The sequence below is a fragment of the Humulus lupulus genome, chromosome 4 (genome assembly GCF_963169125.1).
Source record: "Humulus lupulus chromosome 4, drHumLupu1.1, whole genome shotgun sequence".
Classification (NCBI taxonomy): domain Eukaryota; kingdom Viridiplantae; phylum Streptophyta; class Magnoliopsida; order Rosales; family Cannabaceae; genus Humulus; species Humulus lupulus.
Window position 1 is genome coordinate 86623801 of NC_084796.1, and position 20717 is coordinate 86644517.

Consider the following 20717-nt stretch of genomic DNA (forward strand, 5'->3'; position numbering starts at 1 on the left):
GGGAAGCGAAAAGCCGTGATTAGACAAGGGTAGGTTGCTTTTTCCAAAAACACACGAAGGGTTTTGACATGTATGGTGGGGTAACCGAAGGGTCGTTTCCTCAAAAGTTTATTTATTGCTCGTAATAAATAAACTTGGGAGGCAAATGTTATCCATAAAACAGGCATGAATGACGTGGCAAGTGATTCCCGGGCACGTGGCTGACACTTGGCGGAATTCTGCTAGGGTATCGACCAGAAGAGATATTACAAGCAAAAGGCAGTTGAAGCTTACCTGCGACCAGTATGGTCGCAGGTTCTGCGTGCCTCGCGATACTTTTATAAAGATCTTAGTCAATCCCGAAATTGACTCCCATGATTTCCTGAGTATCCGATTATTTAGGAAAGAATATCTGTAACAAATTAATGTAATCCCCCTTGAGCCTATAAATAGAGAAAGATAGCTCAAGGAAGGGGACCTTTTTTTGGCTTTCGAATTATTTGAGACTAGAGTGATTCTATTTGATACATTGTCTTGTTCTTCAGAAGTGAGTGAAACTCATTGAACCCTAGTTCTTTGATCACTCTTTTGAATCCTATATCAATAACAATTCAAGTGGACGTAGGTTATTACCAGATTCGGGGGCCGAACCACTATAAACCTTTGTGTTCTTTATCATTTCGCCATCACATTCTTTCTAACGTGTCTGTCCACATCAGGCAAATTTGACACCGTGTCAGTTGGCCAAATTCAGGGTCAACAAATAAAAACATTTTTTTTGGACACAAGAGACAAAATAATTGAAAATGATAGAACTATTGCTCTTGTGTTTTTCTTTTTCTTTTTTTTCCGTCTTTTTTTTCATGAAGAACATAATAGAAGACTCTCTAATAAGATTTGTCTATAGAAAATATTATCCCTAAAACATCATCCATTCATACCACAATACCTTGTCCAAATAATTATAACAATTTCTGAGAATCAATAAAAAAAATTAAGTTATTTTCTCAAGTCTCACCTCTCACAGAAAAGAATGAATTCTTAAACATGGAAAATTTCTAAGCAAATATGTGCTAACAACCATCTTACCACAATGTTTGGCATGTGCATTAGGTAACTCTTGAGAAACTCTTCATAATACTGATAACAAAAATTGACTCAAAAGTAACATTTTGCAAGAATAAATAAGTAATTTTTAAAAAAAAAATTGACCGTGAAAACATTAATATGACAAAAATCAACATGAATGTGCATGAATATGCTCACTACCCCAACCAAAATCTGACAGAGTCCTCAATGTCTCAAAAAATAATAAATATAAAAGAGCAGGGAAAGAGAACACCTGTATAGCGAGCGTCGAGTGATAGAGCGAATATTGATTCTCTAAAACATGAAAAACTAAAAACACAAAATGATAACAAATAAAATAAAATGAAAAAAGGGAAATAAATAGAAAACAAACTGTTGACGGTGAAATCTCGTCAACGAAATTAGGTCGGAAAACTCAAAGGTAAATGCAACGATGTTTAGATAAGAACTTAGAATTAACTTATGAAAGGATAAACACAGATGAACAATGGAGTGAAAAATGTATATTGCTTAATAGCCTCTGCATAAAATGAATTTTCCAACCCCCTCTCATGTGGGAGAGGGGTCCTTTTTATAGTAGGCTCTGATGGCCTGGGATACATGGTGGTCCAGGAGACCAAATGGTACATAAGTACTCTGTCAGGAGAGTGGTTTCAGAAGCTGAGGTCTTGCATCCAGTACAGGGGCAGGCATCAGGAGGATGTCTCCACTACTTGTCCGTACCCATGTCAGTAAAGTGGGGACAGACATAGTGGCGCAGGTGGTAGTGGTGTCGACTCTGACTCCTGGCCGTAGACGTACGGGCCATAACTCTTATTCCAGCATTCCCACTCCCCCACTGGTACGGGTGTCCGTACTTTGACATACAGGGTCTTAAGGGTCGTACCCATTACTAGATCGTACATGAATGTTCCATTCGACTCGTACCCGGACCTCTAAGCATTGGGGTCTTCAAGGCATAAGGAATGGGACACTTGGTGCATGCAGTGGTCGTGACGTGAGGCGAGGCTCTCGGGTCCTTGGCATGGGATGCCTGAAGCACCCCGAGATCACTCATGAGCATGGGTGATGGGCATGTGGCCTCAACAGATGTCTAAGGGTGCAAGGCGAGACGCCTTCCTCGCGAGCCCCTTGTGGACACGGCTCCCTTGGCGTGTCGTCCCACTCGCATGGTTACCTGGTGGCGTGGTTCCCATGCCACTCAGACTTTGAAGTCCATGGCATGGCTCCTATTCCTTCGTGAGACCTCCTTGGAAGGCATGTTGATGGCGTGGCATGCGCGGGATGCGGGTCCTCACATGGTGCTGGGCGCGCGCGGGACACGTGGCCTCGCCTGGTGCTGGCACGCGTGAAGGGGTGGCCTCACCTGATGCTGGGCGCGCGCGAGGAAAAGGGCCTCGCCTGGTGTTGGCGCGCGCGAGGGGGTGGCCTCGCCTGGTGCTGGCGCGCGCGAGTGGGTGGCCTCGCCTGGTGCTGGCGCGCGCGAGGGGGTGGCCTCACCTGGTGCTGGCGCGCGCGAGGGGGTGGCCTCGCCTGGTGCTGGTGCGCGCGAGGGGGTGGCCTCGCCTGATGCTGGAGCGCGCGAGGGGGTAGCCTCGTCTGGTGCTGGCGCGCGCAAGGCCATCAAGGTTGCTGCACGAGAGGCAACAGTGGCTCGGGGTCACCCCAACCCGGCCATATTTTTGGGCGTTTATGGGGCCTAAGCATACACTTTGAGTCTTTTATGGGCATGGAATATTGAGCATCCACAAAGGCCACACTTCATGGCTCACTAAGTGATGCTTCCCTTGGGACAATCTCTCAGTTTCACAAGACTTATAGGTCTGAGCCTGATAATGTGACTAAGTGACCTTTAGCCTTGTATTTTCACCATGTACTAGGGATTTTTTTTCTTGGTGGATTTTTGGCATCCACACTTTCCCCCCAGTCTATAGGGAGGCCTTTAGGCATTCTTGTAGACTCTTCTCATCCTTTTTGTCATTCTTTTTTTTTTTTTTTATCACGTTCGAGGTCCTTTGGATCCCACGCGAAAGGGGGTTCGGTAGGTCTCTCTTTGGTGCATCTTGATTGTATCTATAAGGATATATTGACCCCTTGGGTTCTAGTTATCCTTTTATACATTTTTGCGCGCGCTTATTATATCTTGCGAGAAGCGTCCTTCTCGTCATTAGGCATAGTACTATTTTTGCTAGCGTCTTCTTTGAGACCCTTTTTGCAAGCGTCTTCTTTGAGACCCTTTTCGGAAGTGTCTACTTCGAGACCCTTTTCGATAGCGTCTTCTTCGGAGACCCTTTTTGGAGGTGTCTACTTCGGAGACCCTTTTTTGGAGGCATCTACTTTGGAGACCCCTTTTGGAGGTGTCCACTTCGGAGACCCTTTTTGGAGGCGTCTAATTTGGAGGCCCTTTCTAGAGGTGTCTACTTCGGAGACCCTTGGAGGCATCTACTTTGGAGACCCCTTTTGGAGGTGTCTACTTCGGAGGCCCTTTTTGCAACTTTTGAGTTGATCTCCCCTCGGGTCGGGACTTTCATGGCTAGATGGTCTTCGTTCAATTTCGAGCTTGGTCAACGACCCCTCTAGCACGACGCCCCATTCTATATGGAATCTTCATACGTATTGGTAGTAGGGCAACTGAAGGAAGGTTCGCTTTCTTCCACGTAGAAGTTCTTATGGCCCTCTTCCACACGTATGTACTTCTGTGCTCTCTCGAAGAAGTCGTCCAAATTCGAAACTTCTCTTTTGAGCATGCTCCCCCACAACTTGCTTCCTGGACGAACTCCGGCTGTAATAGCCATCTTGTGCTCTGCTTTGGTTAAACCTTTCACCTTTGTTGCTTCTATACTGAACCTATGGATGTAGTCCTTCAGACTTTCATTCTCGCCTTGTTTTATGTTAGCGAGGCTGGTGGTTGGCATGACGTAATCACAGGCTGCATGGTGTTGCTGAAGAAATTCATCAGAGAATTGCTGCCATGACTCAATTGTCCCTGGCCTCAACCTCTTGAACCACTTGTACGCCACTCCTTTAAGTGTAATGACGAAGCAATGACACTTTGCCCTGTTGTTGTCCCCTTTTAACCTCATCAAGTTATTGAAGGTGTCTAAATGATATTTTGGGTCAGTAGTACCCTCGTACGAAGTCATGCGAGGCTCTCTGAAGCCAGTGGGCATCCGCTCAGCCTGAATCTCCCTTGTGAAGGGTGAATCACGGTCAAATTCTTCGTCATCCATGTGCCCCCCAAGTGCAGTGGTGATCTTGCCTCGAGGGCTTCGTATTTTGGTGTCTAGTCCCCTCCTCTTTTTGCATAAGGAGTTTTGCAGGTTCTCGGGCTGATCCCTTGCCTTGGTTGTGTCCCTCGGGGGAACCGCGGGGGGTACGTCTCTTACTTCTGACCTCTCTCCATGGGGCTCTTTTCTTAGGCCAGGGGGTGCTTCTTTTGAGGGGACTTTGGCCTCGTTCTTACGACCATCACCTTCCCTCCGTCTTTGCTTCTGGGGACATTTCGTTGGCCTAGGTCCCCCCTGATACCTCATCTGGGGGGTTTTACTGGCGGAAAGTTGGGTTCCCCCATCATCTACGGGGACAGTGCTTTCCCATTTTTAATGCTCCTTCCCTTTACGCGCAGGAGGGGGTGTGCTTGACTTTCCTCGCAATAGGTCATTTAAAACCTCTTGCATGTTCTCTATCTGGGTTTCCAGCTTTCGAGTCTTTTTATGTAACTCTTGAATCTCATCCCTGTAGAGGTGAGTCCTTGAGCCTGAACTTACCGAGCGTAACCCGGGACTCTTGCTTGGCCCGCGCGTTGATGGACCTGGGTCTTGGTGGCCTGAGCGCGGTGCTACCGGGGGCCGGTGAAGTGAATGCACTGGCGGCTCCAAATGACCTCCGTCGGGCCGGATGGTCGGAGATGAGGCTTCCTTCTCCTCCCTTGGGGGAAGAGACTCCTCCGGTTTGCCTCCATGCTTAGGCGGAGGGGGGTCGTTCTGGGTAGCCCTCCACTCTACTTCATCCCGGAGAACCTCATCATCTTGTATTTGCCATAGGCATTTTGAACGTCTTAGCATCTTTTTTTGCTGGGAATGATGGAAGAACACTGGCTTGATGCTTGTTCTTCCCACAGACGGTGCAAAACTATTGACGGTGAAATCTCGTCAACGAAATTAGGTCGGAAAACTCAAAGGTAAATGCAACGATGTTTAGATAAGAACTTAGAATTAACTTATGAAAGGATAAACACAGATGAACAATGGAGTGAAAAATGTATATTGCTTAATAGCCTCTGCATAAAATGAATTTTCCAACCCCCTCTCATGTGGGAGAGGGGTCCTTTTTATAGTAGGCTCTGATGGCCTGGGATACATGGTGGTCCAGGAGACCAAATGGTACATAAGTACTCTGTCAGGAGAGTGGTTTCAGAAGCTAAGGTCTTGCATCCAGTACAGGGGCAGGCATCAGGAGGATGTCTCCACTACTTATCCGTACCCATGTCAGTAGAGTGGGGACAGACATAGTGGCGCAGGTGGTAGTGGTGTCGACTCTGACTCCTGGCCGTAGACGTACGGGCCATAACTCTTATTCCAGCATTCCCACTCCCCCACTGGTACGGGTGTCCGTACTTCGACATACAGGGTCTTAAGCGCCGTACCCATTACTAGATCGTACATGAATGTTCCATTCGACTCGTACCCGGACCTCTAAGCATTGGGGTCTTCAAGGCATAAGGAATGGGACACTTGGTGCATGCAGTGGTCGTGACGTGAGGCGAGGCTCTCGGGTCCTTGGCATGGGATGCCTGAAGCACCCCGAGATCACTCATGAGCATGGGTGATGGGCATGTGGCCTCAACAGATGTCTAAGGGTGCAAGGCGAGACGCCTTCCTCGCGAGCCCCTTGTGGACACGACTCCCTTGGCGTGTCGTCCCACTCGCGTGGTTACCTGGTGGCGTGGTTCCCATGCCACTCAGACTTTGAAGTCCATGGCATGGCTCCTATTCCTTCGTGAGACCTCCTTGGAAGGCATGTTGATGGCGTGGCATGCGCGGGATGCGGGTCCTCACATGGTGCTGGGCGCGCGAGGGACACGTGGCCTCGCCTGGTGCTGGGCGCGCGCGAGGGGGTGGCCTCGCCTGGTGCTGGCGCGCGTGAAGGGGTGGCCTCACCTGATGCTGGGCGCGCGCGAGGAAAAGGGCCTCGCCTGGTGTTGGCGCGCGCGAGGGGGTGGCCTCGCCTGGTTCTGGCGCGCGCGAGTGGGTGGCCTCGCCTGGTGCTAGCGCGCGCGAGGGGGTGGCCTTGCCTGGTGCTGGTGCGCGCGAGGGGGTGGCCTCGCCTGGTGCTGGCGCTCGCAAGGCCATCAAGGCTGCCGCACGAGAGGCAACAGTGGCTCGGGGTCACCCCAACCCGGCCATATTTTTGGGCGTTTATGGGGCCTAAGCATACACTTTGAGTCTTTTATGGGCATGGAATATTGAGCATCCACAAAGGCCACACTTCATGGCTCACTAAGTGATGCTTCCCTTGGGACAATCTCTCAGTTTCACAAGACTTATAGGTCTGAGCCTGATAATGTGACTAAGTGACCTTTAGCCTTGTATTTTCACCATGTACTAGGGATTTTTTTTCTTGGTGGATTTTTGGCATCCACACAAACCTATGTACAAACAATTTGGAACACCACTCAGACTTGGTAAACCGGCTCCACGAGAGTGACTTCTTTAGGCTGGGTCACCCTCTCTATGTAGTGTTTCAGTCGTTGACCATTTACTTTGAATTCTCTCCCATCAGTTGGATTTGTGACCTCAACAGCACCCTTGGGAAAGATGGTTTTCACAACATATGGGTCAGTCCACCTTGATCTCAGCTTGCCAGGGTGGATATGTAAACGAGAGTCATAAAGATGCACTCTTTGGTTTGGCTCAAATTCTTTTCTTAGGATCTGCCTGTCATGGGCCACTTTCATTTTAGCCTTGTAGATCCTAGAATTGTCATAAGCATTGTTCCTTAACTCCTCAATTTCTGACAACTGAAGCTTACGATTAAGTCCTGCCTCCTTGAGATCAAAATTCAGGCTTTTAACTGCCCAATAAGCTTTGTGTTCCAGCTCAACAGAAAGGTGGCAACTTTACCATAGACTAGCCTATAAGGAGACATACCAAGGTGAGTTTTGTAAGCAGTGTGTTATGCCCAGAGAAGATTGAGAATTCGTGAGGACCAATCTTTGCGGTCGGGATTAACCGTCTTTTCTAAGATTTGCTTAATTTCTCGGTTGGCTAACTCAGCTTGGCCATTTTTCTGTGGGAGATAAGGCAATGCAACCTTATGAATTACACCATATTTTTGCATTAAGGTCCTGAAAGAATAGTTGCAAAAATGGGTGCATTGATCACTTATGATAGATCGTGGTGTGCCAAACCTAGATAACACATTTTCTTTTAAGAATTTCACAACAGTTGTGTTATCATTATTTCGACAAGGCACAACTTCCACCCATTTTGAGACATAGTCTATGGCGATGAGAATGTAAAGGTAGCCAAAAGAAGGTGGAAATGGTCCCATAAAGTCTATCCCCCAACAATCGAATATTTCTATTACAAGAATTGGGTTTAATGGCATCATATGTCGCCGGGACAAAGCACCTAATTTCTAACACATTTCACATGATCGACAGAAATTGTTAGTGTCTTTGAACAAAGTAGCCAATAATGACCACACTGTAAGATTTTTGCAGCAATCTTTTTCATATAAAAATGACCACCACAAGCTTCATTATGACAAAAGTTTAGGAAACTAAAAATTTTATCATCTGGAATGCAACGTCTCATAATTTGGTCGAGGAAATACTTGAAAAGATATGGATTGTCCCAATAGAAGTTATGAACCTTGACCAAAAATTTACATTTATCTTGTGCACTCCATGCAGTTGCAAGGTCGCCAGTCACTAAGTAATTAACAATATGAGTGTACCATGGCAACTTAGTGACTGCAAAGAGATGTTCATCATGGAAGTCATCTCAAATGGTTGGGCCATCAGTGGAATCAAAAAATTCAAGACAAGATAAGTGTTCTACTACCACGTTTTCAACTCCTTTCTTGTCCTTTATGGTCAGATCAAATTCCTATAACAGAAGTATCCACCTAATTAAACGCACCTTAGCATCCTTTTTGGAAAGGAGGTATTTTAAGGTGGAATGGTCCGTAAAGACTGTGATAGGTGAACCAATCAGGTAGGAACGAAACTTGTCAAGTGCGAATACTACAGCAAGTAACTCTTTTTCAGTAGTGGAATAGTTCATCTGAGCACTGTTAAGAGTTCTACTTGCGTAATAGACAACGAAGGGCTTCCCTTCCCTTCTTTGACCTAAGACGGCCCAGCCCCTATAGCATAATTAATGGCATCACACATGACTTCGAATGGTAAGTTCCAATCTGGTGGCTGAATGATAAAGGCTAAAGTGAGTTTTGCAATGAGCGTTCGAAAAGATTCCTCACACTCAGGTGTCCAACTGAACACAACATCTTTTGCTAGGAGGTTTTACAAAGGGCGAGCAATTGTTGAGAAATTTTTTATGAACCTCCTATAGAATCATGCATGCCCAAGAAAAGATTGAATGTCTTTAACAGTCTTGGGGGTGGGCATCTTTGATATGAGTTCAATCTTTGATTGATCAACCTCAATTCCTCGTTCCGACATGACATGCCCCAAGACTATGCTTGATGGCACCATGAAATGACACTTTTCCCAGTTGAGTACCAAGCCTTTCTCTTTGCAACGTTTAAGCACAGACTCTAAATTGAGAAGGCTTAATTCAAAGGAATCTCCAAAGACTGTCAAATCATCCATGAATACTTCCATACATTTCTTAATCATATCACTAAATATGCTCATCATGCATCGCTGGAAAGTGGCTGGAGCATTGCACAGGCCAAATGGCATACGCCGAAAGGCAAAAGTACCAAAAGGACAAGTGAATATGGTCTTATCCTGATCCTCTAAAGTAATCTCAATTTGGTAATACCCTAAATAACCATCGAGAAAACTATAGAAAGGATGACCCACCACACGTTCCAATATTTGATCGATGAATGGAAGTGGAAAATGGTCTTTGCGGGTGGATGCATTTAATTTTATATAATCAATGCACATGCGCCACCCAGTTGTGACCTTGGTAGGCACAAGTTCCCCTTTTTCATTTTGTACCATTGTTACCCCTAATTTCTTAGGAACAACCTGAGTTGGGCTAACCCATTTACTGTCAACAACAAGATAGATTATGTCAGAATCAAGAAGTTTCAAGACTTCAGTCTTAACTACTTCCTTCATCATTGGGTTCAATCTACTTTGAGGGTCACGACGTGGTATAGCCCCGTCTTCCAATTGAATGTGATGGGAGAAAATTAAAGGACTAATACCTTTGATGTAAGCTATCGTCCATCCTAATGCATCTTTTTGTTCTTACAACACATTGATGAGTTGGCGCTCTTGTGTGGCATTGATCTTGGAAGATATTATGACAGGAAAAGTGTTATCAACTCCCAGAAAAACATGCTTAAGACCCTCGGGAAGTTGGGCCAACTTTGGTTGATGAGCTTTTTCAATGGAGGGTTTTGGTGTTTCTTGATCTTGAGGGAGTTCCTCAAAGATTGGATTCCAAAACATGGTTCTTCTAGCCTGTGAGTGTTTAAAGATTTCAGGGTTTATTTTAGACTCATCGGGCACAGAACTTTTTGAAATTTGGAAGAGGTGATTAAAATGATTAGATGTGTATTTCGATTCGACCTCTTCTGAAATAAGTGTATCGATCAGATATGATTGGAAAAACACATCATTATCAGGTGGTTGTTTGCTGATGTGGAAAACATTCACTTCTAGATTCATGTTCTCGAAAGAGATTTTCATGAGACCATTCCTATAGTTAATGACTGCATTTGGTAATGCGAGGAGAGGTCTACCGAGAATGATGGGAATTTTGGACTCTATACTCACTTCAGATTGAGTGTCCAAAATGAGAAAATCAACAAGGTAATAGAAGTTTTCAATTTGAATTAGAACGTCTTCTACTATTCCCCAATGTTTCTTGATTGATCGATCGGCCAGTTGCAGCACCACAGATGTGAGCTTGAGTTCTCCTAGACCTAATTGCAAGTATATTGAATATGGCATGAGATTTACACTTGCTCCTAAGTCTAGAAGGGCTTGACCAAATTCCTGCTCCCCAATTTGGCATGAGATGGTGGGACAACCAGGATCTTTGTACTTAGGCAGTGTCTTGCAGTCAATTACCGCGCTAGCTTGTTCTACCAAGAATGTAGTTTTCTTGACATGGTGCTTTCTTTTAACGATGCACAAATCCTTAATAACCTTGGCATAAGTCGACACTTGTTTGATCACATGCAACAATGGCAAGTTGATCTTCACATGTGTTAAAAGGTCTAGGATTTCACCATGGTTTTCCAGTACATTTCCAGTGGATTTCAAAGCTTGAGGAAAGGGTGCCTTTACTGGAATGTTTATTGGCATAACATCATCTGGAGCGGACATTGACGTACTCGTTGTCTTAGTTAACAGTGAAACCATACTTTGACCACTTCGAGTAGACATAGAATTAACTTCTTTGAAATTTATAATCGGAGAGGAGGTTTGTGCCATGTGTTGCCTTTTTTGATGGATTAAAGGTTGAGCGGGATGTCTACCATGCTCTTGAATTGCCAAAGTAGTGTTTAGCTTTGTCATTTTGATTTTTATGTCTTTCATTTCCTCTACCATTTGTGTGAAACAAGATTTGAGCTCTTGAGTTGATGCTATTTATGTTTGCGCAAGAATTTGCAAAATATTCTCAAGAGAATTACTTGACTTCATGTTATTTTGAGGAGCAATGTATGCTTTTGGCGGTTGTTGCTGCTCAGGCCTCCAATGGCTCCCAGATGCTTGGTTTGAATCCTTCCAGCTGAAATTTGGATGGTTGCACCAACCAGGATTGTAAGTGTTTGAGAAAGGGTTATAAGGCTTCTTGTAATCCCCTAAAGCATTGCATTGTTCCTCATTTCCTCCTCTTAACTCACCAAGAGTTGGGCACTCTTGCGGTTGATGTTCCGCCCCTCCACAGATGAAGCATGGATCTCGTGTTTCTACCTTTGCAGCCATGTGGATTCCTCTACCTTCTTGAGATTTGAAAGCCTCAAATTTTTGTCTTAATGATTCAATTTGACTTTGGCATTGTCATCTTCCCTTAATTGGTAGATTCCAGTTGATCGTGGCTTGTCCATAGGACCGGTCCATTCCATGTGTAGGACTTTTCAGCGATATCGTCGAGGTACTCGAAAGATTCATCGGGATCTTTTTGAAGGAATTCGTCATTGCACATCATTTGTACGATTTGTCTTTGTCCGGTTGTGAGACCATCATAGAAATAGTTGATCAAACGCCAGCCTTCGTGTCCATGAAGTGGGCATTGATATATCAAATCTCTAAACCTCTCCCAGACCTGATGGAAAATTTCATGGTCTTTCTGGGTGAAGGTAGAGATTTTCCTCTTATGGCTGCTAGTCTTATGGGGCGGAAAATATTTGGCAAAGAATGCTTTTGTCATTTCGTCCCATGTTCTGATAGATCTAGGCCTTAAGGAATACAACCAGCTTTTTGCTTTGTCTTTGAGAGAGAAAGGAAAAAATTTCAATCCCGCAATGTTGGTGACATAAGTTCGGTTGTTGAATGTAGCCACCACCTCTTCGAATTCTCGTATATGCACGTACAGACTCTCATTTTCCAACCAATGGAAGGTTGGTAAGAGGCTAATCATGCCGGGTTTGAAATTGAAATTTGGCATATTTTTGGGATACATTATGCATGAAGGTGTGGCTGTACGTGTAGGATGTAAATATTCCTGTAGCGTTCTTGGTTGGGCTTCATCTTGATGAGCCATCGTGGGTGGTTCAGGAAGTCTCGGTGAATTGGGAGAATTTGAGTGAATGGAATAAAACGACGAACTAGGAGAGTTTTCTAAAGCTTCTACTTGTTGTCTCACGAATATCCATAGTGCATCTCTATTTCGTGGCATAAATTTTCTTTTATGCTTTTTTTCGGAAAAAAAAAACCTAAAACTAGAAAATAAATTCTAAACCTAAAAGTAAAATAAATGAATAAATAAAAATTACTTTTGAGACCCCTTTTGCAAGCATCTACTTTTGAGACCCCTTTTTGTAGGCGTCTACTTTTGAGACCCTTTTTGCAAGCGTCTACTTTTGAGACCCTTTTTGCAGGCGTCTACTTTTGAGACCCTTTTTCCAAGCGTCTACTTTTGAGACCCCTTTTTGCAAGCGTCTACTTTTGAGACCCTTTTTCGTAAACGCCTACTTTTGAGACCCTTTTTGCAGGCGTCTACTTTTGAGACCCTTTTTGCAAGTGTCTACTTTTGAGACTCCTTTTTGTAGGTGTCTACTTTTGAGACCCTTTTTGCAGGTGTCTACTTTTGAGACCCTTTTTGCAAGCATCTACTTTTGAGACCCTTTTTGCAATTTTTGAGGTGATCTCCCCTCGAGTCGGGACTTTCATGGCTAGATGGTCTTCGTTCAATCTCAAACTTGGTCTGCGACCCCTCTAGCACGACGCCCCCTTCTACATGGAATCTTCAAATGTATTGGTTGTAGGGCGACTGGAGGAAGGTTCGCTTTCTTCAACATGCGAGCTCTTACGACCCTCTTCCACCTGTATGTACTTCTGTGCTCTCTCGAAGAAATCATCTAAATTTAAAACTTCTCTTTTGAGCATGTTATCCCATAGCTTGCTCCCTGGTCGAACTCCGGCTGTAATAGCCATCTTGAGCTCCATTTTCATTAAACTTCCCACCTTTGTTACTTCTATATTGAACCTATGGATATAGTTCTTCAGACTTTCATTTTCACCTTGCTTTACGTTAGCGAGACTGGTAATTGGCATAACGTAATCACAAACCGCATGGTGTTGCTAAAGAAATTCGCCAGAGAATTGTTGCCATGATTTGATTGTTCCTGGCCTTAGCCTCTTGAACCACTTGTGCGTAGCACCTTTAAGCGTAACAACAAAGAAATGGCATTTTGCTCTGCTGTTGACCCCTCTTAACCTCATCAAGTCATTAAAGTAGTCTAAGTGATACTTTGGGTCCGTAGTACCCTCGTATGGAGTCATGTGAGTCTCTCTGAGGTTGACAGGGATTTGCTCAGACTGGATCTCACTTGTGAAGGGTGAATCATGGTCAAATTCTTCATCTTCTCTGTGCCCCCCAAGTGCGGTGATAATCTTGCCTTGCAGGTGCTGCATTTTGATGTCTAGTTCCCTCCTCTTATTGCTTAAGGAGTCTTGCGGGTTCTCAGACTGGTCCCTTGCCTTGGTTGTGCTCCTCAGGGGAGCCGCGGGGGGTGCGTTTCTTACTTCTGACCTCTTCCCATGGAACTTTTCTCTTAGGATAGGGGGTGCCTCTTTTGAGGTGACTTCTGCTTTGTTCCTACGACCATCGTCTTCCCTCCGCTTTTGCTCCTGGGGGCATTTCGTCGGTCTAGACCCCTCATGGTACTTTGACTAGGGAGTTTTACTGGTGGAAAGTTAGGTTCTCCCATCGTCTACGGGGGCAGTGTTTTCCCCTTTTTCACGCTCCTTCTCTTTATGCTTAGGAAGGGGTATGCTCGACTTTCCTTGCAGTAGGTCGTTTAAGACCTCTTGCATGCTCTCTATCGTGGTTTTCAACCTTCGAGTCTTTTTATGTAACTCTTGAATCTCATCCTTGTAGAAACGAGTCCTTGAGCTGGAACTTATCGAGTGCACCCTGGGACCCTTGCCTGGCCCGTGCGTCGATGGACCTTGGTCTTGGTGGCCTGAGCGTGGTGCCACCGAGGGCCAGGGAAGTGGATGCACTGGCGACTCTGAATGACCTCCGTCGGGCTGGATAGCCGGGGGTGATGCTTCCTTCTCCTCCCTTGGGGGAGGAGGATCCTCCGGCCTACCTCCATGCTTAGGCGGTGGGGGGTCTTTCTTGGAAGCCCTCCTCTCTACTTCGTCCCGGCGAACCTCATCATCTTGTAGTTGCAATAGGCATTTTGAACGCCTTAGCATTTTTCTTTGTTGGAAGTGATGAAAGAACGTTGGCTTAATGCTTGTTCTTCCCACAGACGGCGCCAAACTTTTGACGGTGAAATCTCGTCAACGAAATTAGATCGGAAAACTCAAAGATATGCACCTTATTCCCATGAGCTTAATGTATTGAAACCCTTATGCACTGCCTCGGATGACATGGTTCCAAGATTCCTGTGAGGGAAGTCCCTCACGACACCCCTGATGGGCTCGAGGCCCTGGGGGGCACAAGGTGCTGAGGGACGCGAGGCCCTGAGGGGTGCGAGGCCCTGAGGGGCACAAGGCGCAAGGCGCTGATGGGCGCGAGGCGCTGAGGGGCGCGATGCACTGAGGGGCATGAGGCGCTGAGGGGTGCGAGGCGCTGATGAGCGTGAGGCCCTGTGGGGCGCTAGGCCCTGATGGGCGCGAGGAGCTGATGGGTGCCAAGTGTTGAGGGGTGTCAGGTGTTGAGGGGTGCGAGGCACTGGTGGTCGCGAGGCGTTGATGGGCGCGAGGCGCTGATGGGTGCGAGGCACTAAGGGGTGCCAGGCGCTGAGGGGCGCGAGGCGTTGATGGGCGCGAGGCGCTGTGGGGCGCGAGGCGCTGAGGGGCACGAGGCGCTGATGGGTAAGAGGTGTTGAGGGGAGCGAGGTCCTGGTGGGTGCGAGGCACTGAGGGGTGCAAAGCACCTGGGTGCGCAGAGGCGTGTCATCTCGCAAGGCGCCTAGTGCGTGGGGCGTGCCATCTCGTGAGGCACAGGTGGTGCGAGGCGCCTGGTGCATGGGGGCATGCCATCTCGCGAGGTACAGGTGGCGCGAAGCGCCTAGGTGCGCGGAGGCGTGTCATCTCGTGAGGCACATGTGGTGCGAGGCACCTGGGTGCACGGAGGCATGTCATCTCGCGAGGCGCAGGTGGTGCGAGGCACCTGGGTGCGCAGAGGCGTGTCATCTCACGAGGCGTAGGTGGCGCGAGGCGTCTGGTGCGTGGGGGCATGCCATCTCGCGAGGCGCAGGTGGCGCGAGTCGCCTGGTGCATGGGGGCATGCCATCTCGCGAGGCGTAGGTGGCACGAGGCGCTGGGCATGGCCAAGGCCCTTCATGAGACCTAGGCGCGAGGCATTTGATGCCTTGTGTAAGGGTCTTGCAACGCGAGTAGGCCTTATAGGAGTTTATACTTGATTGCTTGGGAATTTTTTACCGATGTGGAATCCTTGTCCCTTATTTGGCATAAAGTGACTTTATGAGGCCTAGGGTCTTGCAAATATGCGGCTTCTTGGGGGCATGTGATGACCTTCTAACTCTATAGCGTACTTGGCGCCTTCAGTGCTCCTTAGCTGTCCACTTCAATAAGGGACTAAAAACCTTTGTTTTTTCTTGGTGGATTTTTGGTATCCACAATATGAATAACTAGGATGAATTAGTGCTTAATGATAAACTGTAATAAGAAAATGATAATACTCAAGGATGCTGGAAGTCGACTGAAAAGAGAAAAATGATCACTCCTTTTTACGTGGTTCGGAGGTTAAAATCCCCCTAGTCCACGAGTCAATATTATTACTGTTTCTCTCTCTGGCTATTTTTACAGAGTATTTGCATTACAGATTGAATCCAACCCTTTGCACTACCCAGGATCCTAGTATTTATAGGAGAATGATTTATGGGTAGGTATTGGGGTCATCCCGTGATCTCTTGATCCTTCACATCATTCCTGTGACATTAATGATTCATATCTAAATTTTACACTGAGGTACAGTCTAATCAATCAGATAAAAAAGGTAATGGGCCGCATGTCCTTAATCAGGTGCGTGATGTCTGATCACGCACATTTAAATTGCGTATCTAGGAATTCGAGAATTAAACAGACATGTGATGTCTGTTATAGGCACGTTTATATTGCGTGGTCAACTTTACAAAGATCCTGGGGTATGTCAGGCCTCTGAGGTACCACGAGCTTAATGTAAATTTGGCTCATGTCTTTTGGTTCCATGTTTATACAATGGTTCCAGGTGATAAGCTGCTAAATGATTCATCAGTTCGAGCTATTCGTCTAGGGGATCGTACCAGATTTCCTCGGATGAATGGTGAATACGTGGCGTATTGCTTATGGCTTTTAGTTAGTTCACTTTTCCCGAGCTGCCTCAACAAAGTACGTGCTGATATTCAGGGCGTACATTTGCCCCCCAAGCCCCTGCTCGTGATCTATGACATCACTTTTTGAATTTCACGGTGGGGGCTTTTAAACTTCCATTTCAATTATCTATCCCCTGCCCACCATTTGAGTACTGGACACATAGAACGTCGTGATTGGCGCTTGCTCGGGCTTCGAGGATGGCATTAAATGGCTTGGCCACCTTTTTGCTGTCGTCTCACCTTCTGCATCATGACCCTCGTATCTCGTATTTGTTTGATCGGGTGGTCCTCGTTTCCTAATGTCTTTTACGTATAAATAGGGTTGGCCATTTTCAGTACTCATCGCCTTTTATTTGAAATTTTTCTTCATTTCCTCTCTTCCGAGTCTCAAAAACTCTTCTTCTTCTTCTTCTGCTTAAAATCCCAGAAATCCTTATATTCTTGTCACAAAAACCCTCCGGAAGCCCAGTCTTGAGGATTTCTCCAGGACTTCTATCTCTACGCTGCTTGCAACCTTCGCTTGGAAAATACATTGTAAGTTTCCTGTTTTTCGTGTGTTTCAATTTCCTTTTTCTTTTCCATGCAAATTTACACTCCATAGTCATAAACAGTAGGTTGTTTCTGAATAACTTTGGTGCATAGGTTTTGAGTTTAGGCGTATTGAGTAGATCCTAAAACATGTATAGGATTGAGAGATTTTTGGGTAAATTTATGGGTAAATTTAGGAAATGCCCACTCGGAGTATGGAAGGTGAGAGGTTTTTAGGGTATAAAATCGGGTAGCTTAAGGGTGGGCGGTTTTTCTTTAAAACCCTCTACCCCAGGAAAGTAGTGGCCTAACTCGGCTGACACAAGGATCCCTGAATATCAGGGGTCTGTTGGAAAACCTAGGCGCGTGGCATCACGCGGGCTGATATTGGCATTAGCTCGTGTATTATGACACCTCATCTTTGTTTTTTTCTTCTGTTCAAAAGTTCTACGTCGCCCACTAAAACTCCATCATTTTTATTTGATAGGCGATGTGATGGCACCAAAGAAAGGAGCATCTAAGAAGAACGCGACTGGCTCGTCGTCTCAGTAGCTCCGCAAGGGGAAGGAGGTCATCCCTGACTCCCCCCTTCCCGAGTTTGGTCCTGTGGTTGAGGCGGAGGTCGCAGTTTCTCCTGACACCTTCTTCGAGGCCAAGAGGATCATCTCCAAGATAATGACCCAAGGAAGGGTCAACAAAATCCTCTTGTCCCACAACATTGAGGCTGGGAAAAGGACCTTAATCGCTTAACCTCCCTACGAGGGGGACCGGAGCTGTTCACCACTCCAGGACGACTTTGCAGCATGGAGTGAAGAACATTTGAAGGTCGGGGCCTTTCTCCCCCTCGACCAATATTTTGTGGACTTCCTCAATTATGTGAGGTTGGCGCCATTCCAGCTCCCCCCCAACTCGTACCGGCTGCTAGTGGGGTTGAAATTCCTGTTTCTGAAGCATGAGTGGGAGGTCCCCACTCCGGCAGACATCCTCTACTTCTTTTGCCTCAAAGCCAGCCCGAACTAGAGGGGACGGGTTCTATTATTTGACCCGATTCCCTAACTCGCCTGCAGTCATCGAGCTGCCCAGCCACCCCAACGACTTCAAAGATCAATTCTTTATGTCGAACGAGTTCTGCAACTGCGAACACCAATATTTCAACCGCCCCCGTAAGTTTTCTTTTCTCAGGTCGCATAAAATTCCTTTCATATTTAGTCTTCCTTGTGCGTATATTGATTGGAATGTATTCGTGCAGCCATTTGTGCGAGGACGTCCAGATCAGTGACCCTTGAGGGTCAATACGAGACTTTGGCAGGGCTTTCGCCCAATGAGAAGGACTACCGCCAGCTCGTGTCTGATGACACGATGCTGGCGTGTAAACTGATTGCCGAAGGTCTGACCTTTTCCTTGAGAAGGACGCGGGCTGCTGCTCCCATAATCCGCGAGCTCCCTCCCATTCATGAGAGGAATGCTGAGGCCGACGAAGAGGCATCAGAGGAGGATGAGGTACCCCTCGTGCGAAACAGGCGAGCTCCTGAGGCCGCCGGGGATCGCATTGCTGAGCGAGCCGTGTCGAGGGCAGCAGTCAGCCCCTCCGGCCAAGGTAACCCATATCCTTTTAAGGATTTAGATAGGGTTGTGGCCGACCTTAGGCTAGTTAGGTTCAACCCCAACCAGCTTGTACACCGTAGCCCTGATGACCCGGATCGCAATATCACCCTGCTCCAATATGTGGACTACTTGATCCTCCGGTATGATATGGGCCATCCTAGGGGGACCATAGTGGTGGACAATACATTTTCCTTTAGGTCGGCCTTCTTTGAAGAGTATGGAACCAACCTTAGGTCGTGGCCATCCCTTCTCCAAGGTGTTGTAGCCCTAGGACTTAGGCAATATGTAGAGGAGTCCAGCCCCGAGGTAGAGTCTGACCTAGAGCCTCCCTTAATCCAAGAAGTGTTTGACTTAGACTCTCCTTCCCCCGTAGCAACTCCGAGACCGGAGGTCATGGAAATAGACTCCTCTAGCTCGGAGTGTAGGATATTTTGATACTCTGTATGTACTTTCTTTGCAAACTGATGAGTATGCATGTATATCTAACAAATGTTCCTTTCTTTTTCAGTTGAGGAGATGGCACAATGAGGGGAACCCGACATCCGGTTGATGTTCCAGGAGGGGAGATCCAATGGGGGCCCTCTGGTCAAGAAACTTCGACCCACATCGAAGAAAACTCCTCCAGCCACGGCTACTTCCAAATCTCCAGCCAAAGGGACGGGCATGAGCTCGGGAGCAGCGCCTGTTGCCCCTGCCGAGAAGAGGGGTTTGGCCATACCCCTTCCTCGTCTTCCCCCAGCTCCTGCTAGGGAAAAGGTAGCAGTATCTGGTCCCCCGGCTCCATCGATCCTTTCTACCTCCGTCTGCATTCCTGTCAACCCCTAGGACTTGGAGCTAATCCCAGACACTTTTTGGGGGACGGTCTATGGGACGGAGAACTACGTGGTGGATCATTTTTACAATGCCAAGCCCACCGACCTGAGGGCGATCGAGGAGAGGAGCCCAGAGAACGTCATGGAGTCGGCCCTGGGAGAACCTCACGGTAAGCACTTTTCCTGACCTGACTTTTATTATTCTTCCTGGTATGCGCCTAACTGTTTCCTGGCTTCTTTGCAGGCGGTCCTGGCTCAACATCGTAGCATATCTCGGGCAAGGGCTAGGAATGCCGAACTTCAGGTCAAGATGATTGCGACCCAAGCTGCTCTCGCCGCTTCTCAACAGAGCAAGCAGAATGCCAAAGCTGCCTTATTGGCAGCCCAGGCGAGTGAACAGGTGGCGAAGGCTGCCTTAACCACTGCTCAGGAAGGCGAGCAGGTGATGAAGGCAGTCTCGGTAGCCTTTCAGGCCGAGCTCGAGGGGGCCAAAGAAAAACAGCGGGAGGTCGAGGCAGCCCTTCAGGAGGAGAAAAAGGCATCGACATCCTCCATGGATAGCATGCTTTACCACTTCTGGGCCTTCAATCAGGACGGCAACTTCACCTTTATGGCCAACGTGTAGGGGCACTACCTCTAGAAGTTCAAGGTTCGGCTATAGCAGGAGCTGCAGGGGCCGACTGAGACCAAGGAGACCTCCGCTGTGGGCGAGCAGGAGAATGAGGAGGTGATGTCCTCAGAGCGGCCTGGGGGGGCTTAGAATTTTTGTGATTTTATTTTTATTTGTGTTTTATTTGTAAGTGATAAGCATGAGGTTATTCTCCTCGAGATAATTTGTTCATTAACTTCAGCTATCCAAGTTTTACTTGTTTTCCAATCTCTCGTCCTTTATGATGTGCTAGCCAAAAACTTAGTTCGCATCAGTTTTATTGACACCCCATGTTCTTTAGAAAAAACATTGGATAATCAATTTAACCAACTTCTAAGTTTTGGAAACCTGGTCGTATCCAGGATATTTAATTTTAAAAACTTAGTTCGCGTTAGTTTTATCAACACCTCGTGTTTTTTTAGAAAAAACACTGAATAATAAATTTAACCAACTTCTAAGTTTTGGACCTGGTCGTGTCCAGGATATTTAACTTTAAAAACTTAGTTCACGTTAGTTTTATCGACACCTCGTGTTTTTTAGAAAAAACACTGAATAATCAATTTAACCAACTTCTAAGTTTTGGGACCTAGTCGTGCCCAGGATATTAACTTTAAAAACTTAGTTCGCGTTAGTTTTATCGACACCTCGTGTTTTTTTAGAAAAAACACTGAATAATCAATTTAACCAACTTCCAAGTTTTGGGACCTGGTCGTGTCCAGGATATTTAACTTTAAAAACTTAGTTCGCGTTAGTTTTATCGACACCTCGTGTTTTTTTTAGAAAAAACACTGAATAATCAATTTAACCAACTTCTAAGTTTTGGGACCTGGTCGTGTCCAGGATATTTAACT

General features: G+C 46.5%; 1 non-coding gene across 1 annotated transcript; it reads left to right on the plus strand.

The window, feature by feature from the left end:
• Positions 1-11496: 11496 nt before the first annotated feature.
• LOC133833615 (small nucleolar RNA R71) lies at positions 11497-11603 on the plus strand. Its single transcript, XR_009892986.1, has one exon. It is a non-coding gene; the product is annotated as a small nucleolar RNA R71 (small nucleolar RNA).
• The last annotated feature ends 9114 nt before the right edge of the window (positions 11604-20717 follow it).